Genomic DNA, 9,427 nt, shown 5'->3' on the forward strand with positions numbered 1-9,427 from the left:
ATGGTTTTTAGGGGAACGGTTACGTCTTTTTAATACAAACCCGCCTTTGCACCCTACTCTATGTCTGTAGGAAAGCAGCAAGGCAGACAAAAGTATTCCAAAGGTCTAATTTTGAAGATTTCATTAAGGTACCCCCCCTTCTTTTTCCTACTTCCCTCACCTGAAAACATGTTTTTATTTCTACTCTACTTTAAGGTTGATGGATAGCAGTTTTACCTAGGTACAAAAGACAGCACCTGAATATAATGTTCCACTGCTACTTTCCATGAGCCCTGCATCAATCTATCCTCCTCAGTGTTGGAACGAACATTCCACAGCTGCCTTACAAAGCCTACCCCATGGCCATGACAGAGCACAAAACCTTTCCCGAACGTTAGCTATTCTGGAACCCTTGGATGTAGCTAGCTTGAATTGTTAGACCATTTTGTGGTCCTCACTACTCTGGTCAAAATATTTTCTAGGAGTTCCCGTCGTGGTGCAGTGCTTAACAAATCCGACTAGGAACCATGAGGTTGTGGGTTCAGTCCCTGCCCTTGCTCAGTGGGTTAACGATCTGGCGTTGCCGTGAGCTGTGGTGTAGGTTGCAGACGCGGCTCGGATCCTGCGTTGCTGTGGCTCTGGCGTAGGCCGGTGGCTACAGCTCCGATTCGACCCCTAGCCTGGGAACCTCCATATGCCGAGGGAGCGGCCCAAGAAATGGCAAAAAGACAAAAAAAAAAAAATCTAAACCATATGCACCTGCCACCTTGACAATCCCCCAAGGGGTCCTGATGAGGATAGAAAAGCCAATAGGTGGCAGATTTAGTGGACAAACGATAGTGACCACTTACGTACATCCCCTCTTCTATGCTTACCTGTCTCTAGCTCCCTAAAATATGATCCTTGGGTTGGAGAGTGACTAAATGGAAACATTGCTTCATAAACATATTTGATAAATCAATTCATAGTTACCTTTTCCATCTAGAAACAGTTCCATTAAATGATCCATGTTATCTGTAGCTTCTAATGGAACTATCAAATTTGAAAAATGAAAAAGAGAAGTCAAAATATCCTTGGGGTTTCTTTAGATGTAAATAATCTGCAGAGGGAATAATGAAATAATTTTAATAATTCTTGGTTATCTCTTTAGGCTTTTTAATGCCTATGTGATATTTTATTCTATGAAGGCACAATAATTTATTTCCTACAGTATACTATATATGGCAGTTCAGATTGTTCCCAGTTTTTTGCTCTTTCAAAGACTGTTGCAATAAATAACTTTGTTCACATGACATCTCACATGCACAAGCATGTACAACTAATTCCTAAAAGTGAAATTACTTATTTGTAAGTTTACTTGGTATTTCAAATTATCTTGCATAGAACTTGTTGCTGTTTCCCCTTCATGAATATTAAATGATGTTAAGGGAATATTGGACATCGGTGAATCAAGGAAAAACTGCTTAACTGATGATGTTGGAACAAATAATTTTCCATATACAAAAAAAAAAATAGATCTACCTCAGAGCTTACGCAAACACACATTTATGAATGGATTAAGGATTTGAATAAGAAAGTAAAACTTCAATGCCTAAAAAAAATAAAGAATATATTTCCAGTCTTGGATAAGGAAAGTTTTTCCTAGACAGGAAAAAATAATTTAAAATAAAAATTGATCAATTGGACTACATTAAAATTGAGAATGCTATTAATTAAAAAATACTATATTGTTACAAAACTCAAGAGAATATGGGGAGCAACATATATAACCAAAAGTTGATAATTATTAAGAATGTAGGAGTTCCTGTCATGGCTCAGTGGTTAATGAATCCGACTAGGAACCATGAGGTTGTGGGTTCGATCCCCCGCCTTGCTCAGTGGGTTAAGGATCTGGCATGGCTGTGAGCTGTGGTGTAGGTCACAGATGCGGCTCAGATCCCGCGTTGCTGTGGCTCTGGCGTAGGCCAGTGGCTACAGCTCTGACTTGACCCGTAGCCTGGGAATCTCCATATGCTGCAGGAGCGGCCCAAGAAATGGCAAAAAAGACAAAAAAATAAACAAATAATAAAAAAAAATTTAAAAATTAGAAACATTTTAAAAAGAATGTATATGACACATCCCAAAAATAAACAACCTAAAACATTGTGTGCAAGTTTTAATCATTTCACAGAAGAAAAAAAAGCTATGGCCAATCAACATAGGAATTCCCTGGTGGCCTAGTGGTTAAGGATTTGCTGTTGTCTCTTTTGTGGTTTGTGTTCAATCCCTGGACTGAGAACTTCTGCAGGTGCTGTGAGTATAACCAAAAAATAAAAGTGCTTAGTTTCACTGATTAAGAAATCAAATTAACATTTGTTTGAGATACTAATTTATAATTACCAAAGTGATAAAAATTAAGATGTATGATAGGAAAAATTAGTAGTTGAGAAACAAAAACTCATACATTATTGGTTTCAGCATAAATTCATACAACTGCTTTGTTGAAAATAAAACAGCATCTTCTTAGAAAATTAAATATTTTTGGGTTTTCTTCCTTTGCACTTCTAGAGTGTTTACATCTAAGGAAGCTCATTCGGATGGGCATCCATGTATGTGCTCAAGAATATTGATAGCCACATGTTTATAATAACAAAATATCAGCAGAATCTCAGTATTAATGAGGGAAAGTGAAGTTCAGATAGAAAAACTTACACAACTTGTAAAATCATAGAACAATGGAAAATAATATTATAAATCAACAACAAAAAAAGGCATATGGCAATAGCCCAGGGAAAAACAAGTAACAACATAAAGTTTAGATAATTTAAAAGCAAATGGTTTGGAATTCCTGTCATGGCTCAGTGGTAAGGAATCTGACTATTATCCATGAGAATATGGGTTTGAACCTTAGCCTTGCTCAGTGGGTTAAGGGTCTGGTGTTGCCATGAGCTGTAGTGTAGGTCACAGACATGACTTGGAGCCTGCACTGCTGTGGCTGTGGCGTAGGCTGGCAGCTCCAATTCTATCCCTAGCCTGGGAAATTCCATGTGCCTCAGGTGCAGCCCTAAAAAGACAATTAATTAATTAATTAATATAAAGGCAAATGGCTTAGTAAGACAGCACATAATTTGTTTGCAATGACCGAAAGCCAAGGTTCTTTGTATACTAAATAACATAATAGAAAAGTATGAATAGTGCAATTTGTAGTAAGTATCTGAAGATTTAGTTTTAGCAACAATCATAGTTGGAGATTTAGGCACATTTTATCTTTAGACTTGAGGTAAAAGGATTCAATAATGAATTTTCAATATTATATAACAAAATGTATTTTATATATGTGTTGGTGCCCAACACATAGAATATACACTGTTTTCTCATGAGGTTATGGATGATATCAAAGTGCAAATATAGGAAAGGAAAGCAAAAAAGTATGTATAATTCTTTTTTTGTTTGTTTGTTTGTTTTTGCTTTTTAGGGCCACACCTGCAGCACATGGAGGTGCCCAGGCTAGGGGTCCAATCGGAGCTGTAACTTCCAACCTACACCAAAGACACGGCAACGCAGGATCCATCCACGTCTGTGACCTACACCACAGCTCACAGCAATGCCAGATCCCTGACCCACTGAGCAAGGCCAGGGATGGAACCCACAACGTCATGGTTCCTAGTCGGATTTGTTTCTGCTGTGCCACGATGGGAACTCCAGGATGTATTATTCTTTTAAGATGAAGTATGTTCTAGAGAATATAGGAAAAATTAGTAAATCTAAAAAAATAGGTTAATGGAGCCAAATAGTGTAACAAAATGCCATTATTTATAATAGTAATAAATAGAAATAACAATATTGTATTTCTACTAGATAGAATTACAGCAGTGCAGTGCAAAAAATTCCAGTTTATAATATCAATTAAAAAATAAACAACTGGTAGTTCCTGGAGTAGTGCAGTGGAAACAAATCCAAATAGTATCCATGAGGATGTGGGTTCAATTCTTGGACTCACCCAGTGGGTTGAGGATCCAGCGTTGCCCTGAGCTGTGGTGTAGGTCATAGATGCAGCTCAGATCCCGCGGTGCTGTAGCTATGGCTTAGGCCAGCAGCTGTAGCTCTGATTCAACCCCTAGCCTGGAAACTTCCATTTGCCATAGGTATGACCATAAAAAGAAAAAAAAAAAAAAAAAAGAAGAAGAAGGGGAAAAAAAGCTGGAAATTTAGGGAAAAATGTGTAAGAACCATACAAAGTACAACATACCAACATAGAGTGGACATGAATATAGATGTGATACAGAGCAATAGAATGCTACTGGAAAAAGTGATGGAATATTGCAAATAGCTAGTGAGAGTTTCAGAATTAAAGTATATTTTAAATCAAATCCAATCAATATCTTAATATCAAGGAGAATTAACATTCTAAAAGATAAAGTTCAAGAGAATTTGCCTTATCAGTTACAATATTTAAAATAGTGAAAAATGACCATATATTAAAAAGAACTACCAATATTTTGAAATATAAGCACAGAATCAGAGGGAGGACTATGGAAACTTAGGATGTCAATATGTAGACTTTAAAATATTATGTAAAAGGTCAAAGCTTAAACAAATAATACGGGGTCAATTGGCCAACTCTTTTGGCAAATAGCATATTTCAAATCACATGCAGTATCAGATATAACTTTTAATTAAATATAAAAGAAAAGCATAAAGTTATTTAGTAAAACCTAGAGAAAATCTGCATAATATTTGTGGTGGAAGGGGGTTTTCTTAGCAAGACTCAAGCGCTAGAAGTAACGAAGGAAAGTCTAATAGACTGGTCTATAAAATTAAAAGCCACCAATAATTTTTAAAGGTAAACTGTTAATTAGAACAATATTTGCCCAATGTAAACACTCCAACAAAATGGTAAATAAGGGACAAGCTAAAGAAAAATGAGTAAATGATATAAAGGCTATTTCAAGGCCTAGAAATACAAAAGTTGCTCAAACTTTTAAAACCAAGTCTTCGGATTACTCAAGAATGATGTATTTATCGAGCATATTAGCGAAGAGTGACATTGGAAAATCTCTGGTGACATGTGAGGAAAGAAGTATTTTTATATGCTCTCCATGAAAGGTAAATTGATAGGTTTTAGAAGGCAAATGGATAATACCTAACAACATAAAAAATATCTGGACAGTTTATTCTGAAAACTCCATTTTCAAGGAAATGTTACACCAGGCCAATAAGGCACAAACACCTATTAGAATGTTTATGGAAATTTGAAATTTGATATGTTGAATTCACAACCTATACAACATGCATATTGTGTTGCTATTCTGAGATCCTACTAAACCAAGAAGGAATAGAATTTTCCATGCTGAGATAAGAGAATTTTTGCTATGTGTTATTTAATAACATTGCAAACAATATATGTGATGACACAATTTATGTGTGTGTTGCTTTAATATGTAAAACAAGGTGAGAAAGATGAATCGCATTAGAACGGATGTAGATGAACGGGGCTGGAAAGCAATATTTGAAGAGAATATGTGAGTGCAAAAGGTTCATAAGCCATTCCCATGACATACTTTAGCTTTTTTGTTCTTCAGACCTTTCGGTGCTAAATAATATGGGATGTGGGACGAGAAGAGACGAGGGGATGGTCTCTTGACAAAGTCCATTTGGTGTAAATTGTATTCTAGGAAGGGGGCTCTATCAAATGTTTCCACCATTTCAGTTGTTTCGATGCCCCTCAAAGTAAATCGAGCTTACTATCTGCTGAGTCTAGATGGTACCTGTAAAAATAAATAATCCTGTTTTCAACTCAGAAATAACAAATAATATCAATAGGAACACCATCTCAAAATTATTTAGAGCTTTTTGTTTCTTTCAACCACTCCAAGGGTGCCAATGAATTTGTCTGAGTTTTTTGTTTGTTTGTATTTTACATTGAAATTAGTAGAGATGAAATCAAGGGCTCTTAGTTCCTTTTTCACTCTGAAGCATTGTGATGGTTCTGATCCCATGGTCTTGGTGATTCAGTTCCATTCCTACTTCATCCAAGCTTCATCTTTTAGAAGAAGCATGGACCAATTAAGAGCTCAAGGCCCCTTTCACTTCATTTTCTGTTTTATTATTGTGTAGCATAGACCTTCCCACACAATATTGAATAAAAGTAGTGAAAGCAGGCTTTCTTGTCTTATTCTTGATTTTAAATGTGATAATTTATATGTTTCCTTATCACATATAATGTTTGTGGCAGTTTGGGATAGATTCTGTTTTTCTGGTTAAAAGAAGTTCCTTTTCTCCCTAGTTTGCTGATAGTTTCCCTTATGAACAGCTGTTGACTTTTATTGAATGCTTGTTCGATACCTATGGAAAAGACAATAGAGGCTTTCTCGTATGCTCTAGTAATATGAATGAATTGCATTAATAAATTTTTGACCAATCATGACTCCTGAAATAAACCCACATTTGTCATAGTGTATTTTTTTTTTTTTGACATTGCGACATTTGCTTTGTTTATGTTGGTTTCAGGATTTTTGCTTCTATTCTCAAGAATATGCCATCAATGCTCCAAGAGAATGTGAGATGTCAACAGTCTTGCAAATGTCACTACTCAAATGATTTATATACGTGATCACTTTGATACAATTTATAATGGTTGCTGGGAAGACTCTGTAAACTCCCCTCTAAGATGAGCAAAACCCAGCAGGCTGGACTTACGACAGGTGTGTGGCATCCCAAACACTTGGACTGGACTCAGGGTAAAGGAAATACTTGTTTATTGATGCAGTGCTTGATCTAAATTGAGGAAACTAAGATTGTACCCACATCAAGGAGGAAAGAAAAAACAACAGTATCGGTTGTTCCCATAGGATTTGTAGAGTGGAAGTATCTAGAAATTACATAATGTGTTAGTGATTTGGAGAAAGTGAACAAGGTCGTGAATTTCAGAGTGGATGGTAGAGAAGGACTGTAGAATTGTCACGAAAATCAGGAATAAGTGTGTTTTTCATATTGACTTAGACTACAGTGTATCTTGGAATCACATTAACCACTCTGTACATCATTGCTTCAGTGATAGTGGTCATCTTATTTCAAAAGAGGACATTATAGAAAATAAGTTCTTTTTGGAATGTATGATTGAGAGCAACATTTATTAATTTAAAAGTATTGCATTGTTATAGACAATTATAAAACCATGAAAGTAATAGAAAAGCATATTAGGAATTAGTTCTGACTGAGTACTGCTGCTAACAAAAATCCTGCTGGGTTTTTAAATACATATATATTTTCTATGCTCAAGACCAAGCCAACAGGTCAGTAGTGTTTACCAAATATTTGCTTTTGGCTCAATATTTTTTTTTTTACATGTGCTATCAGAAATGACAAAAATTGGATTTCACATGGCCTTATTTCATACAGTTTAGGGATTTATTTAACTATTTCTCAGATCCTAAATGGTTGCCTCATTTTAAGTTGTGTTACTGTCATCATTGGAGAAGGGCACACTTGGGCACTTGTCTTTCCAAACCTCAGTGAGGACTGAAATGGGTGGCCCACTCCTCAAACTTACCAGATTTTGGATATGTAACTATGAATACATCATCATCTCTGATCTCAAAATCATTCATTTTTTTCTAGGAACATTCAATGAAGCACGTGAAAAATAATAGCATTTGATGTTCAATAAATATGCGTCTGTGTCATCCATCATTTTCACCTACAAGTGAAAACAAGTTATCAATATTTTATAATAATGATGGACATTTCCTCAGTGTTCAATATGTTCAATATGTGCCAAGGACCATATAAAAGTGCTATCTGGCTGAACTCATTTACCATACTAACCACCTTACACATATCACATCATTTAATCTTCATAGGAACCCAATTGTTCTGGAGATAATATGATTATCACTATGTTAAAGATGAAAAAAAACTAAGATTCTAAGAGGTAAGCCATTTTTTTTTAAAACCCCAGCTATGTGGCATTATCATGAAGCCAAACATAGTAAAAAGGAAACAGACATAGAACATACAGTAAGCTGTTCAGTGTGGCCTAGCAGGCAGAGCTGCAAATGTGATGTCAGACAATTTAATTTCAGAGGTCATGCTTTTATTCACTTTATCATACAGTTTGTTAGTGTTTTATATTTTTATTCTTGGTATTTTTTCTTTGTTCTAAAAATTGGAAAATTTCAAAGGAATATACTTGTCATTCACATTCTATCTGGAGCATAAATCATCTGCTATCTCTCAAAGAAGCTTCTGAAGATCTGGGATCTCATACACTGTTTCAAATGAATGGTGGAAAATGTTCAAGGTGAGAAACACTAATTGATTTAATTTAGGAATATTGCCGTTACTGTTGCAAGATATTGTAGGGTTATTAGAATATGTCCACATAGAATATTTTTAAACGGAATTCTGACATAAATATGAATAAATAAATAAATATAAATTTGAAATATATTAAATCAAAATAATGGGAACCCAAGAGTCTAAAGTCATGTCTGTTCAGAACTTGAACCTAAAAGACTTTCTTTATTAACTCTGCTTGAGAAATCTGTTTTTGAGATCTAAATGAGGAAATTCCAGAAGATCAAGTAACATTAATTTAGAACCACCATATATTTCAGGTATGTACTTAAAAAAAATTTCTGTACATACCAAGAAAATGAATTTGGGAAAATGTTTTGATTATTGTTTTGTCCTAATTCCATGTCAAGAAAGAAGATTTAATTCCTCTACAAACAATCTAACTTACCTGTTTAATAAAGGAGTCAAAGGTTAGAGTTTTGTTGAGTAGTGGTAGAGAATCACTTGTATTAGACTCACCTGGGTTCTGGGCAAACATTCATGTTTCTAGGCCTGATATCAGACTGGGAGAATCAGAATTCCTGGGGAGCGTCATTTAGAAAATTACATTTTAACAACAAAGCCACTCACAGTAAAACATGAAACTCAAACTAGTGTTAAAGCACTGTCTTGATTTCATGGGCTGTTCCATCTCAACCTACAGAGAAGCATTTGTGAGACATAATTGGACTCCCAGCTAATGTTCTCCTAAACTTTTGGAGGTTTCCTCACTCAAGTTGAAGTTCAGTCAACCTCAACTATAGGGAATTGAAGACAGACTAGACTGACTGATGAGCCACAAAGAATGGTTTCAATAGTGGTAGATGGAAAGCTCTCTTGACACTGGCATCACAAATTCTCCTATAAAAACCATGTAAGGAGTTCCCGTCATGGCGCAGTGGTTAATGAATCTGACTAGGAACCATGAGGTTGCAGGTTCGATCCCTGGCCTCGCTCAGTGGGTTAAGGATCCAGTGTTGCCCTGAGCTCTGGTGTAGGTCGAAGACATGGCTCGGATTCCGAGTTGCTGTGGCTCTGGCATAGGCCGGTGGCTATGGCTCCAATTAGATCCCTAGCCTGGGAACCTCCATATGCCGCAGGAGCGGCCCTCAAAAACGCAAAAGACCAAAAA

General features: G+C 35.9%; 1 pseudogene; it reads right to left on the reverse strand.

Annotated features, from left to right (window-relative positions):
• Positions 1-731: 731 nt before the first annotated feature.
• On the reverse strand, positions 732-8,794 carry LOC125120632 (amine sulfotransferase-like; annotated as a pseudogene).
• Between the last annotated feature and the right edge of the window lie 633 nt (positions 8,795-9,427).

This window comes from Phacochoerus africanus, chromosome 2 (genome assembly GCF_016906955.1).
Source record: "Phacochoerus africanus isolate WHEZ1 chromosome 2, ROS_Pafr_v1, whole genome shotgun sequence".
Lineage (NCBI taxonomy): Eukaryota > Metazoa > Chordata > Mammalia > Artiodactyla > Suidae > Phacochoerus > Phacochoerus africanus.